General features: G+C 40.6%; 1 long non-coding RNA gene across 1 annotated transcript in view; it reads left to right on the top strand.

Annotated features, from left to right (window-relative positions):
• The window catches only part of LOC137146761 (uncharacterized), a 76,152-nt gene that overhangs the window by 37,885 nt on the left and 12,853 nt on the right, over positions 1-25,414 (top strand). Inside the window, exon 2 of the long non-coding RNA XR_010918039.1 lies at positions 6,068-6,155. This is a non-coding gene — a long non-coding RNA (uncharacterized lncRNA). The remainder of the gene's footprint in view (positions 1-6,067; positions 6,156-25,414) is intronic.

Genomic DNA, 25,414 nt, shown 5'->3' with positions numbered 1-25,414 from the left:
AGAGTTACAAGAACTCTCGCAGTAATTTGCCCCTTTGGGACAAATCGAAGGGTGCCTGCAATTGAGACTAACACCCGAGTCTTTTGAAGGTTTTAGCCTTCGCGGTGAGTCTTAAGACTCGAGGGGTGCCCGCTAGATGTTACCACAAATTGTCTTCTCTAATTCGTTTACAAATTCTTAACACACAAATGAAAGTTAAGAAACAACTAATAATTACAAAGCAAGTGCAAAGAGCAGTTATTCCAACAGTTACAGCCACAATCACTCCTGGAATACAAGTAGAATTATTACTAGTTTTACATTTACATTCACTACTTACCACATGTAGAGATGAACCCAGTAGCAGCCAAGTTAACAAATATTTCATGACCTGGTCTTTCTTATTTTAGCGCTGATTTTCATCCAGGTGGAACCTTTATCGTATTCACACCCAGGTTATCATCTGCGGGACAGATCCCAATGGGTTATCAGCTCAGTTACCTGACTATTCTAATGTAATGTTGAGATGACGAGCTGGAGAGAGGCGCGATGGCTGATCAGACCCTCTTGCAAACACAATTTTGGTGTACCCCTTAGGGAGGCTTGGTGGGCCTCACGACAAGACTCTCTGACTTCTGCTTTGTCTGACAACTCTTTTATCTCCACTCCAGCCTATACGTCCGCCAAACCAATTATGGGCATTTTCTATGTCACTTTGTCGGTCCCTCCTTGGAGAGTCCCCAGGCCAGAAGTTTATCCTTGACCGGGTGTAACTGCAAACTTCCAAATTTGGGCCAGGAACTGCTGTGCTTGCAAGCTCCCCTTATTCCAAGTTTAACCGGTCACTTTTCAGTCAGGGTCTTTCGCTGCCTCTGAGTTTCTCCCCCCATGTAGCTTACAGCTTCTACCTCCTTATCTATTACACAAGATTAACAACTTCCCATTATCTATTACAAAAATAACTAGGAACAATTACAAGGACAGATAACTACAAAACAACTTAAAGCACAATTAACAATCCTCAATGGATTTTTCCATTCATCACATAACAAAATTTTCCATTGCGAAACAAATCTAACAGATACTTCTTTGCCTATAAATCAATTACTTGTCTCTTTCTCAACATGGTCTCAGGGCTCACATACACAATACAATGGTTTATCCCGTTACAACAATAAGAATACTGTGGGAGACTGTATCAAAAGTTTTGCTAAAGTCAAGGTATATCACGTCCACTGCTTTCCCCACATCCACAGAGCCAGTCACCTCTTCATAGAAGGCAATCAGATTGGTCAGACATGACTTGCCCTTGGTGAATCCATGTTGACTGTTCCTGATCACCTTCCTCTCTTTCAAGTGCCTTAAAATGGATTCCTTGAGGACCTGCTCCATGATTTTTCCGGGGATTGAGGTGAGGTTGACCGGTCTGTAGTTCCCTGGATCCTTTTTCTTCCCTTTCTTGAAGATGGGCACTATATTTGCCTTTTTCCAATCATCAGGGACCTCCCCCAATTGCCACAAGCTTTCAAAGATAATAGGCAATGGCTCTGAAATCACATCAGCCAACTCCCTCAGCACCCTCGGATGCATTGCATCTGGCTCCATGGACTTGTGTATGTCCAATCTTTCTAAATAGTCCTGAACCTGTTCCTTCAGCACTGAGGGATGTTCACCTCCTCCCCATTCTGAGCTGCCCAGTGCAGTAGTCTGGGAGCTGACCTTGTCTGTGAAGACAGAGGCAAAAAAGGCATTGAGTACCTCAACTTTCTCCACATCCCCCATCACTAGACATCACTCAGACTGTATTGCAGTCTGTCCTGCCACTGCACCAGGGATTACACCAACACAGCAGAATAGCATCTTGGATTTACTTTCTCCTGGATTTACTTCTTTTCTGATTTTATATCTGTTTTGCATCTCTGTTGCAGAATTTGACCCTAAATGACTAGTCTTTTAACAAAGACACCCATGGAACAGCTATGGTTATTGGTTATTAGCTTTGGTTATTTTTAGATGTTTTCTTATCTTGGCTGAACTTGTGTTGTAGAGGGAGGCCTTTGTAAATTCAATGGGCCTGATGATATTTACTCTGGGTTTGCATAGTGGAACTGCATTGACTTCAGTGGAGTTACTCCTAATTTACAGTGAAAGTGAAATCAGAATAAGGCCTAATGTACTTTCAGGTTTTTTATATTATTTGAATTTGTCAAAAATTTTCAATGACAAATATATGGGGAAAATTTTTGCTGGCTTTACCCAGTGTATAGAATGTTTTAAATTTTCTGAAAACTCTAAATTTTAACACTTTAAAAAAACCTAACTATATATTACCCAACCCTTAATGTCTAAGAACTTGATTCAAAGCCCATTGTCAATGCTTCCATTGACTTCAGTTGGCTTTGGATCAAGCCCTAAGAGAACAAGTGGGAAGAGAGGCAATAGCACATGTCCCCAGGGAAATAGGGAACATATTTTTTTAAAATGTGACTAACCTCTATGCCTAAATTGGCCTGTCCTAAATTTTTTATATATCTTAGATTGTAAATTGTTCATGGTGGAGGGCAGGGTCTTTGTATGTGCTTGTAGGGCATCTAGCAGAATGCCCTCTACTCTCTGAGCCCTCTTGGTACTACTGTAATATAAATAGTAAATGATAATGAAACCTTTTTAAAAAGGAGGTATGTAAATTGAGGGCAGTTTCTCCTTCAATGATAAATCCAGTCCTATCTTACCTCCTCTCCACCAGTTACCCATAATAGGTTAATCCATCAATTACAAAGATTACAATTACAATTAATTACAAAGATTAAAATTTCCTCCAATGCTAGTTAAAATAAGGGATGGTGCTTAGTTTTTAACGCTGTATCCGGCTTACATAACTTCTACAAACACACTGACACCCCCATTCAGAGCTTTTAAAAGGACTGATATGATTGTCTAATTTACCAATTTAATTGGCTGACCTTTGAGACGTAAACAAAGTCTCAATCTGAGCTAATGCAGTCTCCAGGTTGCCATTATACCCACAGCTGGGAACTGTAGGAGATAGCATCCTAAACCCGATTTTGTTTGATTTGGGTATTGAAATGTTTCAGTCTCTTTTAGCATAAATAGCTTTGTCTTTTGTGGTAAGTTAATAAGAACTACAACATAACTGGGCTGAAGTTCTCCGGCAAAACCTAGACCAGGTGTTTCTCTAGTATGTTTCATTTATGTGATGTTACTTGACTTTACCTTACTTTGTAGATACTTCTGTAATTGCTCACACAGATATGGAATAAGTTAAAGATAAGGGCTAGGAGCTTGTCTTTTTGAGGAAATTGACCAACCTAGCTATAGCAGAATAATTATTAACTGAGTGGACATTCTATTCTGAATAAATGTGACTGTATTCTGGAATAATTACTCTACTTCCAAAGTTCACTTCTGATTCAACTCTCCAGTGAATTCAATGGGATCACAAATCCCAAACCCCTATATTCTAAAAAATGTATCACAGAGGTTCCAGTTTAGCGTGGAAAACAAGAGAGAGATACGTAAGCAATTTTCAGAATAATCTAATCTCAATTTGCCATCTGTGCACCAATAATTATGTGTCTAGCTATGGCTCTGTCTATTCAGATACCAGACAATGGACTGTGTTGTTCCTTCAATCTTTTATTATGTAATTAACTGTATCTTTAGGAATTTACTACCATAGTATTGTAGTTTGTATCCTTTCTTGAATAACTCTAATCAAGCAAAATTGCACACTCTAGTTTGTAAATTACTTTTGCTAACTATGAGACACAATAGGAGGGGACTAGATGGCTCAGGGAACTGATAATGGGAAATGGAGCCTTTTACTTACACTGTGGCTCACTAGTTTGAAAGCTAAGTTGTTGTCTGACTGGTGGCCTAGAGAACCTACTCCTTACATTGATTCTTATTCCAATTACATGTGCACAGCTGTCTACTTCACAAGTGTTGCCCTTTTTGTTGGTGGTGTGAGCAGAGAGGTCAAGAATTAAACAAACATGTAGAGCAAATTGCCTTCCAGATCAGAGATGAGGCATTTTGCATGAGTTGCATGAATCATAACAACTTGCTGCTGGTCATCCTTTCTCTGTTTTGAGGATAAATAGAAGATTTAAATCACCAGGCCTGTCAATCCAGTATCTTTCATTTGAAAACTAGACAGTTGACTGGAGGCAACTTTTAATTCTGAAAGCTCTCTGTGTAGTGGGAAGGAATTGGCATGACAAGAACTGTTATGAGACAGATCACAGTTTGTGTTCTGAGGTTTTTGTACATTGCTGTGAACTTACTAAACAAATATATGGTAATGGTCAGTAGAGTCTTGTATCCTTATGATTGTTTTTTTCTGGAAAATCAAACACAGCAACACTAGTTAGTATCGTGACATGTTAAATACCATGGGACTATATATGGTTATATACACATTTCCCCCACTTGTGTTTAGGGACAATAGTGTTATAGGGACAGCTGTATCTTTTTTTACTGGAAGGAATTCTACTGACATCTTTGTTTTCTTATAAAATCCTCTTTTAATGATGGAGAAAGCAATATCCAAATACTAGGCATACAGTCTAATGAGCCTGACAAAGTTATCTAAAACAGTTACTGTCTAATTAAACCAATATAAAATCAATGCTGGTTTTGGGTATGAGTTAAATCATTCTTGAACTGGAGGAACAACTGAATATTGGGTAAATATGAAGTGGCTTTAGTTCATTCACCCTTTCACCCAAATCCAGACTTATGTGATCTCCATGACAGACTTACAGCCTTACTGATGGCTAAGGCAATTGAATGCTGCCCTGGAGAACTGGTTTTTATCCCTGTCTCTACCACAGAGTCTATGTGATGCTGGGCAAGTCACTTACACAAGACTTTTCACATTAATTGTGTGTTCCTTATTTTATGGTTGCCCAACTTGAGACCAGGGTTTGAACACTCAAAGTCATTGGCAGATTTGCTTTGAATATATAAAGTGCTATAAAATGCTAAGAGTTCTGAGAAACTCAGAACCTAGGTCTCTCAGACTGGGCACTCAAAATTAGTGGACCCTTTTGACCTTAGCTTGTAAACTCTTTGGGACATGGATTATGTCTTTGCTCTGTAAAGCACCTAGCACAATGGGGACCTGGGTCCATGGCTAGGTCTCTTAAGTGCTACAGTAATACAAATAATTAATAATCTCTTTGTCTCAGCTTCCCATCAATACAAATTGAGATGACACCCTCTCAGCTCACATTAAATAATGTTTGTGAAACACAGATACTGTAGTGATGAATGCCACAGAAAAAGCCATGGTGAAATTAATTCTGTATTCAGAGCAGAGTTTAATTAATGTGCAGTAAATAAGGCCTGGGGCCACACACTGAACAATGAGTATAAAACAAAATATTGAATAACTACTCATTAGATGAGCACATGCATCCTGTGCGCTGAGTGAGGCAGGGGTCCTTTGAAAAATTGTATGTGATCATGTAATTGAAGTCTCTATCATAATGCATGTGTACAAGGAGGACAAATGAAGGATGCACAGGCAGTCTTAATTTTGGCGTTTCCTAACTGTGGAGTGCTTGACTTTCAGCATTAACATTCTTCTAATGTAGGAGTTTTTTGGGGGGTGAAGAATGGAGGTGTTTCATAGAATAATAGAATTGTAAGGCTGAAAGAGAGCTCAAAATCATCAAGTCCAGCCTCCTGTGCTGAGGAAGGACGAAGTATACCTATATCATCCCTGACTGGTATTTGTCCAACCTATTCTTAAAAACCTCCAGTGATGGGGATTCCACAGTGTGCCTTAGAACTCTATTCCTGAGCTTAACTACCCTTATTAGAGAGAACTTTCTGACTATATCTAACCTACGTCTCCTTTGCTGCAGATTAAGCCCATTACTTCTTGTCCTGCCTTTAGTGGACATGGAGAATAATTGATGACAGTCCTTTTCATAACAGCCCAGATATTTGAAGACTGTTAATCAATTTTCTTTTCTCAAGACTAAAAGTGCCCATTTTTTAAACCTTTCCTCCTAGGTCAGATTTTCTAAACCTTTTTATCATTTTTGTTCTCCACCAGATTCTCCCCAGTTTGTCTACAACTATTTTAGTGTGGCCCCAGAACTGGACACAGTACTGCAGCAGAAGCCTCACCAGCACTGACTAAGGTAAGACCATTACCTACCATGTCTTACACACAGCACTTCTGTCAGTATATCTCAGAATATTTGCCTTTTTCACAATAGCGTCACACTGTTGACTCATATTCAATTTGTGATCCACTATAATCCCCAGATTGATTTCAGCATTATTACCATCTACCAGTGGTACCTACCTAAAATCAAGATAGATCATGTCTACTGCTTCTTCCCACCCATCCACTAAGTCAGTAACAGTCAAAGAGGAAAATTATGTTGGTCTGGGATGAGTTGTTCTTGACAAATCTGTTTTGGCTATTCCTTATAACCCTACCATTCTCTAGGTCCGTACAAACTGATTGTTTAATAATTTGTTCCAGTATCTTTCCAGATATTGGAGTTGGGCTGACTGATCTATAATTCCCTCAGTCCTCTTTGTACCCTTTTTTAAAGGTAGGTATTATGTTTGCCTTTCTCTAGTCCTCTGGGAACTCACCCGTCCTCCACAAGTTCTCAAACACAGTTGCTAATTGTATTGCGATTGCTTCAGCTACTACCTTAGGTACTCTGGGATAAATTTTATCAGGCTCTGCTGACATGAAAATGTCTAACTCAGTGGTTCCCAACCTTTTTGACTCAAGGGCCACAAATATGATTTTACAACCCTGAAGTGCCACCAATCTCTGCCAGCAGCCCCCATCCCCTCCACTGCAGCTAGAGGGAAGAAGTTCAGCAAGGAGGATCTCCAGTCCCCCAGGCTGCAGCAAGGAAACCGTGCCCTCCACCTGAGTCCTTAGGCAGCGGCTCCCTTCTGCAGCTAGGGGAACAGAGGATCAGTGCTCCCCTCCTTCTGGCTCCAGCAGGGACCCAGTGCCTATGGACCTAAGCGGAGTGCTTTGCCGTGCTCCCTGCTACAGCCAAGGGGAGGGAAGTGCTGATCTCCCATCCCCTTGGCTGCAGCAAGTAGCCTGTACCAGCAACATGCTCCACGTGGGTACTTCGGCAGTGGCTCCCTTCTGCAGCCAATGGGAGGGGAGCCGCGGGCCGCTCTGAAAGTTCCCGCAGGCCACGAACCACTGGTCTAACTTACCTAAATATTCTTTAACCTGTTCTTTCCCTATTTTGGCTTTCATTCCTTCCTGCCTTGTTGATAACAATTGTGTTGAGTGTCTGGTCATCACTAATCTCTTTTAGTGAAGACTGAAGCGAAGTAGGCATTAACTGCCTCAGCCTTCTTGTTGTCATCAGTTATTAGCTTTCTTTACTCTCTAAGTAGAGGACCTACACTTTCCTTCCTTCTGCTCCCAATATATTTAAAGAACCTCTTCTTGCTGCCTTTTATGTCCCTTGCTAGATGTAATTCTTTTTGTGCTTTAGCCTTTCTGATTTTGTCCCTACATGTTTATGCTATTTTTTTTATTCCTCTTTACAACTGGTCCATGTTTCCATTTTTTGTAGGATTCTATTTGATTTTCAAGTCATAAAACAGCTCCTGATGGAGCCATATTTTCTTCTTACTATTCTTCCCATCTTTTCTTTGCATCAGGATAGTTTGCAATTGTGCATTTAATATTGTCTCCTTGAGAAATTGCCAGGTCTCCTGAACTCCTTTATTGGTTAGATTTTTTTCCTATGGGACTTTACCTACCAGTTCTCTGAGTTTGTTAAAGTCTGTTTTTTAAAAGTCCACTGTTCTTATTCTGCTGCAATCATTCCTTGCTTTCCTTAGAATCATGATCACTATCACCTAGATTGCCTTCCCACCCTGAGATTCACAGCCAATTCTTCCGTGTTGGTCAGGATCAAGTCTAAAATGGCTGGCCCTCTGGTTACTTCCTTCACCTTTTTAAAAAAAATTGTTCCCAGTACACTCCAGTAACTTACTGGAAATTTTGTTTTGTCGTATTACTTTTCCAACAGATGTCTGGACATTTAAAGTCCCCCATTACTACCAGGTCTTCTTTTGCATATTTCTGTTCTTTGTTCTAGAGATGCCTCACCCACCTTCTGTTTCTGATTTGGTGGTGTATAGAAGACCCCTACAAGGATATCACTCTATTTTCTTGTCCCCCTTTTATCTTTACCCAAAGACTTTCAAGTGATCTGCCTCTCACCTCCTTCTGGTCCTCAGAACAAGTGTTTAACAGGATATAAAGTAGACACAGGAAAGGGAAAAAACATTATAGGTTGAATGTTTTAGATTTTTTAAAGTATGACGGTGTGGATCTGCATTTGCAGCATTTTTGCTGATAAACAACATTATTTACTTTGTGGTGTTTAGACAACTGTGCTCCAGATAAACACAGGCAGCCCACAGTTGTGTGGAAGTAAAACTTATAAACTGTCTTGTAAAGTAGATGTTAGTTGGAGCCTAACTAATGTTTGTTATTCTTACTACTTAATCTCTACATTTAAAAATCAAATGCATTATGCTTTGGCCATCTAAGCTCTGTCTCTTGATCTTCACCATCAAACCACACAGAGCCCTAGACAATATTGCCATGGCCAGTTGGAACACTTAGAAGAAGAAATGGTCAATCTCAATACTATTTATTCCTAATTCTGTTCCCACTGAAGCCAATGGCAAAGCTCCCATGGATTTAATTGGTACAGGATCAGGCCTTCAATATACTGTTAATAAAAAGAACTCTCAGCATGGAAGGGAAAGAACCGCTATATAAATAAAAAATATTCCCTATCTATCCAAGTTATCTCACCATACAAAGAATTGGATGTATTTACAATAAGATGGAGGAAACCTTTAAAATACACAAACTTCAGGCCCATTGTTAGCAAAAACTGGGATTCCACAATAAAGATCCCGATAAAAAGGAAAACACTAAGTTTGTCTGCAGTGGTACATTCTCCCACTTTTGTGGTTGGTTTTTAATTTGGATATATGTATCTAGATTAGACTGTCAACTGCTTGAGGAAAAGTCTTATCTTCTAATATGTTTGTAAAAGTCCTGTGTATACCTGTGGATGTAATGAATAAGAATAATTAAAAAAAAAAAATCCCAGGATCATTTCAGCATGTTATAAAAAGACTACAATATATATTGTAAATTGCCATTTAGAAATCCAATAGACTTGGCAGGCATTCATATTCCACATTGCCTTCCAGCTTTCCCCAGTCCCTTAAAATAATTTTTATGACATCTAACATCTGCTCCTACACATTTGCTGCCTCCATACTACATTTGCAGGGAGTTCAGGGTGGTAACTGGATGCAGAGGAAAACAACATAACGTTGTTGGCACACAGCATTAAATTATATTTGAAATCTTCCTGGGATTGAGGGAGGGATAGTGCTGTGGAGATGGCCGTTTCCCAGCACCCTCTCCATCTCTGTAGTGCTCCAGTAGAGTGGTGTCTGCGACATTCTTGTATGATCTGTTTATTCCTAGAGATGTTGTCCAGGTTAAATTGCAGCATACAAGGATAATGGTTTCAGAGTCCTGGTCTGCAGTTGCTTGGCTAACCAGGGTGTTAAATGAGAAGCAGATGCACACTAATGGAACACAAAAGACATCTCTTCAAAGCAAAGTTTCATGCCTTTTTTAGTGATTGAAAGCCAATTTTGAGTAGTACTGAAGAAAACTGACAGCACAAAATGACAGGGACAGCCTGTGACAGAGTGCAGGGAGTGAACAGGTGAGCCTGCACTCTGATAATTTAGATGCCAATTTATTTCTCAGAGAAAGCTGATTAAGTTAATTAGATCATCAGGTTGATGGCCTGATTGGCTCTTTATCCCACCCAGCCCAAGTCTGATAAAGAGGCACAGGGAGGGGGAGCGGGAGGAGAAAGAGAGAGAGCAATTTAAATTTAGATATTATTTAGGAAACAATTATTTGCTAGGGTTGATTAAAATATTACTGAAACTTTCCTTTAATTGTTTTAACTTGACAAGAGAAAAATAATATAGCATACCCTCCATATAATGAGTCCAAATGAACTGAGAAAATTAAAGTTCATGAGAGAATCACATGTAGAAATCTGAAAACAATGACGTTTATGAAGATGAAATAGAGCTTGATTCTTTAAATACTTATACTGGTATAACAGTTCTAGTGGATCTCTGCTCATGAGAAATTACAATATACATGATGCTGTGTATTCTGAGATGTAAATTTATGATCTGAATAGAATGCTGAAAAACAGGACTATTGGATTTAGAAGGTGCTCTGTCAGTGTGTTAGACCACATCTGAGGCCAACTGTCATGAAACCAGAGCCTAAAGGCTATCCAAAAGCTGGAAAATTATCATATTCCATGCCGAATCAACACAAAATGTTATTTCTCATACTGTAATTCTTTGTGATTGCTAATTAATCTTTTAGTGTTGGAACCTAAAAAGAAGGTTGTGTCTGCGAACAGAAATGACAATTCTGCAAGAATTTATACCCCAGACACTCCCAGTTCATACCTACTGAGAGACTAATTGAAGACTAGTACTCATTGTTTGTGTGCAGATCCTCCCATGTCCAAAGGTTAATTCTTATCCGGTGTATTTTCAGTCTCTAATGCACCCTCTTAGAGCTGGGAAGAAAAGTACTTTCATAAAAGCAATTCACACTGTTTCTGTCTTCAGATGTCTATGGATCAATAAGTGTATGGGGGGTTATACTGAGTAGTCAGTCAACGTAAAATCTAGGATAGCAGCAAGGTGTTTTGTTTGTGTTTTTTGTTAATTAATACATGCATATATATTACATCTCTTTGCTAGTGACCTGCAACAGCTACCATGGCCCCCTGCTTTACTTGCTACTTAATCTTTTAAAAATATTATGCTTGGTGCTGCTTGTGTTGATTATAAATAATGTAGATGAAGTGTCCAGAATAAGTAGAGTGGGGAATATGGACCTGGTCTTGCTTTCAATGAAGTCAGTGAGAGAGTTACAATTGACTTTATACTTTTATAAGATCAGGCTCTATATAACTTCCTAAAATGCTTATGATAATAGGCATGAACTCTGTAGTAGCAGGCTCTGCACAAGAACTTCAACTATTCCTTGTTATGTTATGGTTTGACTCTCAATGGCCTTTAAATCCTGTAACTAACATGTACAATCTTGTGTGGCAAATAAAATCTTGCACTATATTTTTATATATCTTACAAGACTCCCTCTTCCCTCTGTCCTTTTGTCCTCAGGGAGGCAAATTTGGCAAAGATATTACAGCCTCATATCAAATACAAGTTTGAGCTAAGACTGTGTTTGTCTTTTTATTTTAAACCTCTCAACAAGTGGGGGTAGAAGGAGAATCTTACACTCCCTTTTTTTGAACTTGAGGCATTATGTATTTATTTTTTTAATTGAACTGATGCTATCGTTGCCAGTTAGGGATGGTCACTGAATGGCAGGCTGGAATTCCTTTCCTGCAAGTTCGAAGTTAATGAGATTTCAAAACTCCTTTCACACTTCTTTCTCTATTGCTACACATTCCTATTCATGTCCAGGCTTGTTGTCCAGTGTCTGTTCCAAAACTATGTTCTCCCCCCACCTGAAAGAAATATCTTCTGCCAGTTTTAATTATTGTGTTCTTTCATTATACTTTCAAATGCTTTGTGGTTTCTTGTGCAGGGAACATTTAGTTTAAAAGTTGAAGGAGAGTTTATGAAAAGACTTCCTGTACTTATTGGGAAATGCTGCGTGGTGGTGAATAGAAAATATTCAGTCAATAGTTCTGTTTCTTCAGCTGTGTTCTTTGGATTGTTATATGTTTACAGCGACACTGAGAGTTACCTCTTTCCATACTGCTTTTAATTCCTAAATCCTTAAGTGCAACAGATGAAGAGTCATTTCATGTTGTATGTAATTTGATAAAGAGTGGTAGACCCAAGAAACATAGAACAGGGACACTTTTTGAATAGATACTTGGGATATTTTATCCACAAATTCCAAACACATCACTCACCGGCCCATTCTGATCACACATCTAATACACTGAATTACTTTCAAGAAAGAAACCAGAAACACCACCTTAATTCTGGTCATGATGACATAAAAGCAGGAGTCCAGAGGAATTAAAACTTGTGCATTGAGGAAGGGTATTCACACTTTCTTGCTGCCAAGAATAAAATAGAGGCTGATTTTGTTATTCTGCTAGTGTTCAATGATGTGAATTCTCCATTGGGGAAAAAAAGTTGGCATGAACACAGCAGGCACTGTTAGTATTCTTGATCACCTCTACTGTCTTTCATCAGTAATTTACACTGGAAAACTGTCCCTCTTTAATCTTGAAGGAAAACTCAGCCTTTGAAAAATGTATTACTCTATTAAAAATTGACTTTATTTTTTTTTAATTAAACTGACACTACTTAGCATCACATTGTCCCTTCAGATCAGTATGGCGTGCATACTGGTTGTCTCCAGAATTGTCACTTAGCAACAGTTGCCTCTTAGCTTCTTTCCCGAAAGAGATATTGTGAGAGTGCAAATTTTAATGTTATTAAAGCTACCTCCTCTCCTGTTCACACAATTACAATTACAACTACTTCTACTGCCATAGCTTCCTAAGGCCCCAATCAACATCAGGATCCCATTGCACTAAGCACTGGTGCAAACACACAGGATCCTCACCCTTAGCTTCAGTTTATATTCTGAACTTTTATTTTCATCTCAAGTGCTGTTAGTTATTATTTGAAAGCCAGCCAGATATGAAGCCCCAACCCTAATCTTTCTGATTCCCCCTCCCCCCTCTGCTTTTCTTAGGTCATTTTTAACTGTGAATTTCCTGGGTTGTTGGTGGGGGGTTATTTAATTCTAATGTTCTTGAAATATTGTAAAGGCTAGCTCTACACTTTGCAGAGCAATGTCATTCAGAGGTGTGATATTTATGCAACACAGCTCTGCCATTAACAACCCTAATGTAGACAAGTTATGCTGGCATAAAGGTGTTCTCACTGGTATAGCTTATTTCACTTGCCAAACTGGAATAAGTTATACCGGCAGAAGCGTTATTATGCTGATACAACAGCATTTAGACTAGGAGGAAGTTGCCAGTATATCTAGATGGGTATAACTATACTGGCAAAACTTGTGGCTGTAGACTTGGACATACACTCAAAACATTGATTTGTGCCTTGAATCTTAATTTCACCTTAGTGAAGTTTTCTGTGTGCAAACATACACTTGAATCACAGATATGTACCTGCAAACTCACCCCCCAGCTTCACTAGATTTTTGTCTGGGAATTATTATGAAAGAATAATAACTTGACTAGGAAAATGGAAAGTTGCCTTCTGTTTTAGAAGAAGCACAAATTCTTCTTTGAGTGATTGCACATGTCCATTCCACTGTAGGTGTGCATACACGCCAGCACATAGTTGTCAGAGTTTTTCCTTTAGCGGTACTTATCGGGTGGAGAGGGGAGCACAAGCACCCTTTGGTGCCTCATGCACATCACACAGTCATAAGGGGAGAGACACACCCAAACCTCTTTAGTTTCTTCCTATTGCCTGTGACTGTTTGTTTGGAGGTTCTTTTCCTTGCTTCTGCAAGTCATTCATCAAGCGTGTAAATAGTGCCTGATGTATAGTTCTGTATAATTAGTGTAGAGGAAAAAAAAATGTATTTGTTTGTCTGTTTGTGGCTCCCGTGCCCATTCTGGGTTCCGGCCCCAGTACTGGAGATATGCTGCGCTTTCTGGGTTTCAAGCCCTGCTACTCTTGTGTTAAGGCATTGCCTAACAGTGATCCTCACCCTCGCCGCCTTTAGTGCTGGGGGAGGCTCTTGTGAGCAGTAAATGTAGACTTTGTAAGGGCTTTAAGTTTGGCTGCCCTGTCCTTCTTGGACTAGGGCTTAAATGATGTGGATGACCTATCAAGTCCCTTCCAGTCCTACATTTCTGTGAAATATCTATGTCCTTCATCAGCACCATCTACCTTAGTCTGGGTACTGAGCACCTCAGGATCAATTAATAGTGTACATCTGGTGTTACCAGTAGCGAGAGGTAGATCGGTGTTGTTGGTACCACAGAAGAGGCACCATAAATAGGACTCAGTACCAGGGTCATTGAAGGAGGTGAAGTGGTCAAGCTCATCTAAAGACTCGGAGTGCACTCAAAGAGGATGCATTCTCTGGAGCACACCTCTAAGTAGGGGAGTTTGTTGACTTCAGAGCTCAGTGTGGGCCTATTGAGACCGACTCCTGAAGTACCATTATGGGATCACCTCACGCCCTGGTAACAGAGAGGTTTTTCTCAATATCATCTACTCCTGAGGCATTTGAAGCTGCAAGAGAGTTGTTGAGCCTGTCAGGGCTGCTATTACCAGCAGTTCAGGAGTCTCGCCCATGACTGGCACACAAGGTACTGATGTCAGTGGCTTCATTTCAGCATCATGCAGGTCCAGCAGTTTCAGCTATTAGTGTACTGATTAAGATGGTACCATCTAGGGCAGTGGCTCTCAACCTTTCCAGACTACTGTACCCCTTTCAGGAGTTTGATTTGTCTTGCGTACGCCCAAGTTTCACCTCACTTAAAAACGAATTGCTTACAAAATCAGACATAAAAATACAAAAGTATCACAGCACACTTTCATTGAAAAGTTGCTTACTTTCTCATTTTTACCATATAATTTAAAATAAATCAATTGGAATATAAATATTGTATTTACATTTCAGTGTGTCATATACAGAGCAGTATAAGCAAGTCATTGTATGAAATTTTAGTTTGCACTGATTTCGCTAGTGCTTTTTATGTAGCCTGTTGTAAAACTAGGCAAATATCTAGATGTGTTGATGTGTATCCCCTGAAAGATCTCTGCATACCCCCAGGGTACCCCTGATTGAGAACCACTGACCTAGGGGAAGGCCACAGATGATTTCCCAGGTTCCCCTTTAAGTCTTACCTACCTCACAGTTTCTAATGGGTATGGCACCACCATGGTCACAAAAAGAGGATTTTTCTTTGCGAGATGCTGAAATGGGCTCCTATATGACACAACCTAGCCAACAGGAATATACTGCCTGCCTGCCCTGGTTTCTGCCTCAGTATCAACAGTGGGCTTACCAAAAGGACCCTTGGGCAACACACAGTTCAGGATCAGGCCATACCAGTCATCCTTTTGCAACCCATGGGGGGTTCCCCTCTCAATTGAGAGCATACCTGCACCACCTCATCTGGTCCATCTACTGGCCATCAGCATAGCCGGTGCAAGAGTACTAGCGAACCTTCAGCCTTGCCCTAAGCGAACCTTGCGCCCCATCCCCACAATTAACTTTTGAAAATGAGTATTGTGCATTAGTATGAATAAAAATTCTGCATTTATAATTACAGATTTATTTTACATGAAAAAGAGAGAATATTATGATTGTACATTCTCATTGATCTTTCATTCCCACTGCTGAATCCTGTTTGTTTACTTATGTAGTTTCATGAATAGTTCATTCAGTTTTTTGCCACCTCCCCAAATTTTGCAACTCTAGGAGACCACTTAGTTTGCCTAGTGGTTGCACTGGCCCTGGCCGTCAGGCGCATCAATTCCCCAAACATCCTAGCATCGGTACCAAGAAGATTCAGGACCTTCACACAAGCATCCATAAGAAGAGCAGGAACTGGACCAGACCTGGGTGCTGTTGGCATCTTCTTCCTCACCTCTGTAGAGGCAATTGTGGGGGGACCCTATTCCTCCATCTCCTGATGATTTTAAGACACATCAGGAGTTGTTGACAAGGATGACTTTGGCCTTAGACATCTAACCAGGAGGTCCAGGAAACATCCCACAGGCTTGTAGACATTGTGATATCTGTCTGGGATAGCTTTCCCTATTAATGATGCTATATTAAAGGCTGCCAATATTCTTTGGCAGACCCCAGCTTCCCTGCCACCTACTGCAAAAAGAGTGGAGTGGAGGTACTATGTCCCCTCTCTGGGGTTCAAGCACCTCTATAATCACCCCCCTTGAGGCTCTGTGGTAATGTTGGCAGCCAATGAGAGCGAGGAACAGTGACACCAGGCATCAACCCTGAAGAACAGAGGCCCAAAAGCTGGACATATTTGGCAGGAAGATTTATTCCACAGGCAGGTTACAGCTTTGTATTGCAAACCTGCAAGCTCTGCTAGGATGCTATGATTTCAATCTGTGGGAAACAGTTTCAAAGTTCAAAAACAGGCTCCTGGATGATAAGAAATGAATTCTAGACACTAATCAAAGAGGGCAAGTTGATTGCCAGAATGTCTTTGCCAGCTGGTCTTGATGCAGCAGTTTCTGCAGCTTGTGGCATGGCCTTTGCCATCACAATGAGGTGATCATCCTGGTTACACTCCTGACCTTCCTCCAGAAGTGCAACAAACTGTCCAGGATCTCCCATTTGAAGGGCCATCACTTTTCATGGCAAAAACTGACAAGAATCTACATAGTCTCAAGGACTCTAGAGCAACCCTAAAGTCTCTGGGGATTACACTTCAGCAGTGAAGCAGAAGGCCTTCCATCCTCACCAGTCCCAGTGATTTCAGGGGTTTGCGCCTCAAGCCCAGGACTTCACAAGGAAGAGGAGCAGAGGTTACAGAAGATGTCCACCACCTCCCTCTGCTTCTACAGCTGCCGGTTCATCAAGGCAGGTGACATCTTCAGAGAGCTCATTTTGATGTGGTGGGATGAGAGCACACTACCAGCTCTGAGTACCATCTCCTTTCCCCCCCAGTTTTTGCAAACCACTTGTCCCATTTCCTATCTCCCAACAGATTGTTGAGTTCTAAGTGCTATGGAAGTGAGATACACACTCCAATTTATTCCTTCTATCCCCTAGGGACCTCTCTCATGAAGGTTACTGTAAGAGATATAATTGCTTCTTCTTGTAGGAGCTGTAGATGAGGTCCCTTTCTTTGTTCAGGGGAAAGGGGGTTTAATCCCGATACTTCCTGATCTGGAAAGCAAAAAGGAGGTCTCGGGCCTATTTTAGATATAAGGGAATTAAGCAAGTTCCCTTAAACAAAAAACCAAAATTCTTGATGATCATTTTAGCTTCCATAATTCCTTCCCGAGAGCCAGGGGACTGGTATGCTGCTCTTGACTTAAAGGACACTTTTATTTTCACGTGGCAGTTCATCAGAGCCACAGAAAATTTCAGAGATTCACCAGCAGTGGTCATGCTGTCAGTTCACAGTGCTCCCCTTTGGCCTCTTAGTTGCACATGTATTTAAGGTGTACGGTGGTGGTAGCAGCATTCTTCTGGAGGTCAGTGTTTCACATCTTCCTTACCTGGACAACTGGCTGATAAGAGATTGATCCGGGTCACAAGTGTTGTCCAGCATAAGCATAATCCATGTTTGATGCATTTGGCCTGCTGATCAACACAGATAAGTCAGTCCTGTCTCCAGTACAGAAAATAGAATTAAATGAATTGAATTGAATTTATCCTGGACTCTACAATGGCCAAAGCCTTACCATCTTAGGTGAGGCTTCATATAAGGCAAAGCATCGTTTTAAACTTAGTTTTATCCCCTCACCACGGTGAAAAACCATTTAAGGCCGCTGGGTCACATGGCAACATGCACTTATGTAGTCCAGTATGCCAGACTGCATTTCAGACTGCTATAAGGTTGGTTTGCCAAGGTATATTCACCAGAAAGGCACCATGTAGACATGTTAGTGCATGTAACAAATCGGATCTTATCCTTTCTAGATTGGCAGGCTGATCCAGCCAACGTCTGCAAGGATGTTCCCTTCACCCCTCCTCAACAATATCTTTTCTTAGTCACAGATATCTGGGAGCTGGGGTTGGGGGCTTATTTGGGACTCCTGCACATGCAAAGTCTCAGGTCTCCCCAAAAGATCTCAGCCTATAGATAACTATCAGGGAGTTGTGAGCTATCTATTTAGCTTGCATGGTGTTCCTTCCTCACATCAGGGGAAGGGGTATTATACGTTGATGCAGACCAACAACATGACAGCCATGTTTTATGTAAACAAATGGAGGGGCTTCGTTCTTATTACTGTGCTGGGAAGCAAATCTGCATTGGCAACTCTTCTGAAAAAGGCCTGCCTCCCAAGGACTGAGAATACGCTGGCAGATCACCTGAGGAAGTTGTTTATTAATCACCATGAGTGGTCCTTTTGCCCAGACATAGCAAGTTCCATTTTCCAGCTCTGGGGAAATCTCCAGGTGAATCTGTTTGCAACAAAAAACGAGAAAATGTCACCAGTTTTGCTCCTCAGTGAGCCACAGTCTGGGTTCATTAGTGGATACTTTTCTGCTGCCATAGTCAGAGGGTCTTCTGTATGCTTCTGCTCAGAGTTCTGTGCAAGGTCAAATAGGACAAGGCCAGTCTTATACTGATTGCCCCAGCCTGACCCTGCTAACATTGGTTTTCACAACTATTGGACCTCTCGATCAGTCCACACACTGTCACATCCACTTCACTCAGACTTGATGTCACAAGCCATAAAAGCGGCTAATGTTTCCATATTGGATGTTTGCAAAGCAGCAACCTCATCATCATGTCACTAGTTTGTATCTCTCTATGGTTACTTGACAATATAGAGATGATGCTAAATTTGAACAAGTAGTCCTCCAGTCCCTATTCAAATAGACTCCAAACCCATCTCCATTTGGGGCTGTTTGTGAGTTACCTACAGTGGAATGAACATGTGCAATTACTCGAAGAAAAAGAAACCGTTATTAACTTTTTCATAACAATTGTTCTTCACATTGCACATGTCTATTCCATGATCAGCCCTCCATCCTCTTTCGAGTTTTCCAAGAGGAAGGAACTGAGGTGGGTGGGGGCTGGCTTTGACCTTTATGCCTCTACACTGTGTGCAAGGCACCTGAGGGTGTTTGTGCCATCCTGACAAGTACCGCTAAAGGAAAAACTCTCTGAGAATTGTGCACTGGAGTGCACACACACCTACAGTGGAATGGACATGTGCAACACATCTCCGAGAATAACCGTTACGGAAAGATTAGTAACCATTTCTTCTTTTAGGACCTAGAATAGGTCATAGGTTTTCTTTAGCTTCTATAACTTTCAGTGCATGAAAAGACCCTACTGCACATCCTGACAATTTCAACCCCATCAGTCTGGCTGAAGGAAGCTCACCTGAAATAATTCTCAATTATAAAATAGATTTGCAATTTGAAGATGGCTGAATCATAACTAACTTTGATTTTTGAACCTGAGAAACATGAGGGTGAGGTTTTATGTGATCTACTTCTATTTTTCTCCCAGTTGTAATCTTTCTAAATTCTAAGAAATAATTGTATAACTCTTAGCTAAAAAAAACTCCCATGTGAATCTAGCTTACCCTCTTTATGATGATATAACTCCACTGGCTTCTATTGAATTACTCCTGATATTCACTGATGTGAAAGGAGAATCAGGCCCAAGGTATTTTTGTTAAATTATTTAAACACTCTTATTTGTCTGAAGCACATGTGGCACCTGCTTCTATGTCATTGACAATATCTGCTTCATTAGCAGGTTTTAAATGTCCATGTATTTATTTTATTTTCTATTTAGGCCTGATTATCTTCTATGATGCTTCCTTGTGGAGGGCATATTCCCTGATTGTGAACATGGTTTGAACTGATCCAAGCTCCCCTACAATTTTTACCTAACTGATATTCACAGCTGATTGATAAAATGAGCAGGGTTAATAGTAGTATGACTTCAAATCAATTCCCACTCCATGGGGCAGCAGCTTTCATCACCACTGTTGAATGTGTATGCCCTGAAAACTCATCAGTCACATCAGAAATTTAATTCTTAGAGAACAGTGTAACTTCCAGATTGGCAAAGTCTGGGATCTAAGTGTTTTCCAGAATTTTAGATGTGATCTATGAGATGGTAGTAAGGTTTTCTCACTGTGCAAAGGCAGAGTGGGACCCTGTAGACAGGGCCCTAGGTGATTGAGGCATCTTGAACATCCTATTGACCAAACCTGCTCACAACAAGTCTTTGTGACATGGTAAAAATATGCCAGCAACCACTGGTACTTCTGTCTTCCTGCTTTTGCTACCACCAATGGAGATACACCAATAGTAGCAACGGGGGAAGTCTTTCATAAAAAAGCCTAATGTTGACTTCACCAGTGCAACCTTCTTGTGTCTTGAAAGATCTATCCCTTTATTGGTAACTTTCTCCCCTAACTCTGTTTCAGAAATAGCCATGAATTAATGTCGATAGCAATGAAGTATTCCTGAAAACAGTTGACTTCTGACAATTGAGCCTTCTTTAAAGCATCCCTTTCAAGTGGTTTGAAACTGAAACTCTTAAGATCTATATTGCATGTATATGTAAGAAGTATACAGAGATATCTTGCTTAATTATTCTCATATCCCAACAAATACCAGTAGTATCCATAGAAATTCCTGCTGATATTTTGACTTTCAAAACTCTCTGCCAAAAAGCCAGTTATCTTTTTCACATATGGTCTTATCATTAGATATATTCCCCATCTGGAAAGTTAGATGTAGTTTTTAAATCAAACAAATAAGCACATAATTTCTTTTTCTTTTTGTGTGTGTGTGTAAAGTTATACTACTTTTAAAGAAAATTTGGAAACTGATATTCACTGAAAGAAATTATGAAAAGTTTCTCAATAGTATTGCCATTTTTCACTTCAGTTTTTGAATCTCCATATTTTGCTGCCCTTAAGGAAATGACTTAGTATGTTACTGTAAGTTAAAAGTTTATTACTGTAAGCTCTGATGTGCTGTAGTATTGATAGAGGCAGTGCTGTTGACTCAAGGTAAGGAATGATTCATATTAAATACTGCTGAGTCTCATTGTGCAATGAAGGTATGTTTAAAACTTATTTGGTTTGCACCATGGACATCATTGCTTATGCCTTGTAATCTAAACACATATATTAGTGTTCTCATTAATCATGACTTCTTGTTTCCTGAATTGTCTTCTAAAGTTTTCTCATTTCTGTAGCTCAGTTCATATATCATACATTTTTATTAAAGTAGGGGCTGGTTTTGGTCTTATTTACATTGGTATTCATTTATGAGTAGCTGCACTGGAGTCAATGGAGTTACACCAACTTAAATCCAATCAGAAGCAGGCCCATAGTCTCCCTTTATTTCGTAATCATTCTGGTCTGTATTTTCCTAAAGAAGAGCCACTATTGTATTTATGTACATGGAAGTAGCTGAAAACATTTCAGGGTATTAAGGATCAATTTTGTAAGTTTTTATTACTGTGTTCTGTCATCCTTAGCCCTCCTGTCTCAAAAATGAAGCGTATCATTCTGATTTTGGACAGGAACATATGATAACTTCAGTGTTATCAACGCAAAACTTTTTAATAAAATTTCCATCATGGCTATCACAGAGCTTCTGTAATAGCAACAGGAAGGCTAGAGGACTTCAAGCAACCAGAGTCTCTTTCATCACTGTGATATCTAAACCTGCCCTGATCAGAGTTAAATGACACAGAGCTTAAAACACTAGCATATGGTCTACACTAGAGCTCACACTGTTGTTAAAGGTTAAAGATAAAGCTTCAAGAATGATAGCTATGGAATATTTTATTTAAAGAATCTAGTGTATAGACATCCTTTGAGTCAAATCAATTCTTTATGTAACCTCCTTGATTTCCATGGAAATACATCAAGGATGAATTTGGTGCATCATTTTTTAGGGTCCATATAGCTATGTGAAATAGAAAGATCATTCCAGATTAAATGACCACCAGCAACTGTGTCTGTTCTGTTGTTCCCACTCATGCCTCTTCTGATCATAAAATTCTTTGGGCTAGAGATTCTATTCTTTGTTTGACATATCTTTAAAGCACTATGTGTTTAAAAAAATATGGATAATACAGGGACAGGTTCTTTGAATAGGTAAAGGGACTTGAATCAGACAGAGGCATCTTGGGGCAGTGGCCTAGGAGCAGAGAGAGCTTAGAGAGTCTAGTGATGAGACATAAAAGAGAGAGAAGAAGAGGGAAAAAAGAAAGGATAAAGAAAGAAGAAGGAGGGGCAGAGGGAGTGGAAAGGGGTCTTATTGGAAAAAATCAGGGGCAAAGTCCTAGTTTTGAGCTATATATCATTATATACCATATATATTTAAAGAAAGTAATGAAACCACCTGGAACGTATTCTCTACAAACTAGTACTGTCCTGACAATCTTACTGAGTTTTTTTTATTCAGGCTAAAATTCCTATTGACTCCATGTGGGTAAGAGCAGAAGGTGAATTTAAGAATTGGCTTAAAACGTTCTGTGGTCTCATTTTGGAAACAAAATAGTTTTTATTTATACTCCCTTAATCCTCCTGCTTTGTACTAAGACCTGTAGCTTTGCCATCCTTGGAGTTTTTCATAAAAGCTTGTTTGTTCAGCCATTCCTGCTTTATCTTGGATTGGTTCTCAGACCAGATTACTGACAATTTTTTGCTGACCCAGACATTCCGTTCATTTTCTCAATATTTGCAGATCTTTTTTTATCAAACTTTTTAACAAAATCTCTTAGATGTCAAGGATGGAATTTGGACCAAAAAATAATCACAAGAGGGTTAAAAATGTAGGCCCAAGATTCTCAATTGATCATTACATATCCCTACTTCATTATCCTCTTTGGATACAATACTGTAATTGTATGTAGTGCTTACCTAAAGTGCTAGATGGGCAATTCTGGAGACTAAAGTCCTCAAAGGAAAGATAAAACATAGGTAAAAAGGTCCCTTAAATTACACTGGGGGGAGATCAGAATAAGGGCTTAAAACTGTATATATATATTTTTTCTATGTACATCTGTAATAGTACTGTCTAGATATATTACTAGTGTATCAAAATACAATTTACAGGATTGCCCTCTTCTGTTCTGGGGTCTGGCTTATTCTTAATCTGCTGTGCATTGAAAATATCTATTTTCTTTCCCTCTTTATAAGCCCCATGGAAAACAATGTGATTGTGCAAACTGATATTATGAATTTTTAAGGCAAGATCTGTAAAATGGGGCAACAGTGGTAGCGAAGTTTGGGATGAACCATTGATAGTACCCTGCTAATCCCCAAAACTGTTGGACTTGCTTCTTTGTGAAAGGGATGAGGCAGCCTGCTAGGGCTTGGATTCTGCCCTTCCAGGGTTGTAGCTGCTTCCTCCACAGAGCATATCCTAGGAAGATGACTTCTTGGGTGCCCAGCCGACACTTGGTTGGATTGGCTGTCAAACCTGCCTCCTTGAGAGCCTGTAATACTGCAGCAACATGCCTTATATGCTTGGCCAAGCTCTCACTGTAGATGATGCTATCATCAATGCAGGCAGCCACATATCACCCATGTGGCTGTAGCATACTGTCCATCAGCTGATGGAAAGTGGCAGAAGCCCCTGAAGTCTGAAGGCCCTGGTTTTAAACTGGTATAGCCCCTATGGCGTGGAGAAGGCGCTTTTTCTTTAGAATCAGGTGTCAAGGAGGTTTGTCAATATCGCTTCGGCAAGTCGAGGGTAGATATATACTTAAAAGCTCATCAATCCTGGCCATGAGGTACATATCGAATTTTGAAATGGCATCTCCTGGAAGTCAATACAGAACCATGTCAACCCATCATGTTTAGGGACAAGCACAATAGGTCTTCACTGTTCATTATATGATTCTTTGACTTCTAGTTCTATCGTGGCCTGGAGTTCCTGGTGAACTGTCTCCCACATCTTCCTTGGGAGCCGCTCTCTCATGTACCTTCAGCTCTGATTCAATGTCTATATGATGGAATATCCGGTAGGTCCACTGAGGTACTGCTGGAAACACCTGAGGGAATGCTTCAACCAACTAGCATACCTGTTGCTCTTCGTCAGACCGCAGACACTTCCATAGAGGTACTAGTGTGTACCCTTGTGGTACCAAGGGCCGAGTTCTGGATGGGCGGGTGGAAATGGGATGATGAAGCAGCAGCCTTATCCCTTCCAGGCCTTCAACAAGTTGGTATGATAGGCTATCCAGTTGTTTCTTTTCCTAAGTTGCTGGATCTTATAATTGACCACCCCTACCTGTTTCATTACCACCAAGGGGTCTTGCTAGCAGGCCAGTAAGTTGGATTCTGATGTTGGTAGCAGAAGTAACGCTTGGCCACCAGACTGGAAGTTACTTAGTTGGGTGCCTTTGTCGGAGGGCTGTTGTGTTATGCCTTCTGTAGGTTCCCTCTTGCAAACTCTCGCAGGGACATCAATTTTTCTTTTAGCTGTATAACATATCTTGCTACATTGGTTGTCCTGGTGCTTTGTTCTGCCCACGTTTCCCAGAGGAGATCCAGAATCCCCGTTGGCTCCCATGTAATAATTCAAATGTGGAGAACCCTGTGGATGCCTGCGGCACCTCACAGACAGAGAACAAAGAGGGGGAAACAGGCAGTTCCAGTGTTGAGGCTTGCATCCGCATCCGAGCCATGATCCACAAAAATGATCTGCGGATATAAAGTAGATATCTGAGAATTTGCAGGGCTCTACACACTTCCTCAATGTGTTCTTTAGTTCTGTTAGTTTGAGATGGATACACCAACATTCTTAAGGACTTCATCTACAGTAGGTCACATAGCTTCTTCATCAACTGTGAGGTGAAATTCATTCATTGGTCTGTCAGTATTTCCTTGGGGATCTCCACCTTGGTAAATACTTTTAAGTTAAACTAGCAATGGCAGCCACTGTTGCTGACTGGATGGGAATGGCCTCTGGGTATTGGTGGCATAGTCCAAGGTTACTAGGATGTATTTGTGTCCCATTGTGGACTTCTCAAATGGATCTCACCATGTATACATCTATCCTGTTAAAGAGAGCTCCCACAATGGATAGTGGTACCAGGGGGGCCTTTAGGATCTCTTTCTGGCCCATCCACTGAGATTCTGGACATGAAGTGCAATAGTCTCACACCTCCGGATGGATTCCCAGCCAGTAGAACCTCGGGGTTACCCTGTCAAGGACCTTCTTTTTCCCCAAGTGACCCACACATGAGGCTGTATGGAACAATTGCAACAACCCCTCCGGAATTTCCTTGGCACTAGGAATTGCATTCTTACTTCTCCCATTTTAGGATCCTTCATCGCCTGGTACGGCCTCTCAGCTATCAATTCAAAATGGGGCCACTGTTTCAACTGCTGGGAGTCTAGTACTTTATGGTCTGCATATGTAGGCTGCTCATAAACCCTGCTTAGGGTCAGGTTGTTTCTTTGTTCTTCCACAAAATCCCCCTCACTGGACAGCAGATCTAGATTGAAAGGTGGCAGTGAATCCCTATGGCCCCAGTCAGGTTAAGGCAATGGGTCCTTTTTCTGTGAGGATGGTACTTCTCATGGGTCTTCACCCTCCTTTGAGCCCCTTTCTTCCCTCGGCCACCATGGCCATCCC

This window comes from Emydura macquarii, unplaced genomic scaffold, assembly GCF_026122565.2.
Source record: "Emydura macquarii macquarii isolate MOO-44397 ecotype Brisbane River unplaced genomic scaffold, CSIRO-AGI_Emac_v2 contig_480, whole genome shotgun sequence".
In the NCBI taxonomy this organism is placed as follows: Eukaryota; Metazoa; Chordata; order Testudines; family Chelidae; genus Emydura; species Emydura macquarii.
Note: the sequence above shows the minus strand (reverse complement) of the source record. Positions and strands in the feature narration are given on the sequence as shown.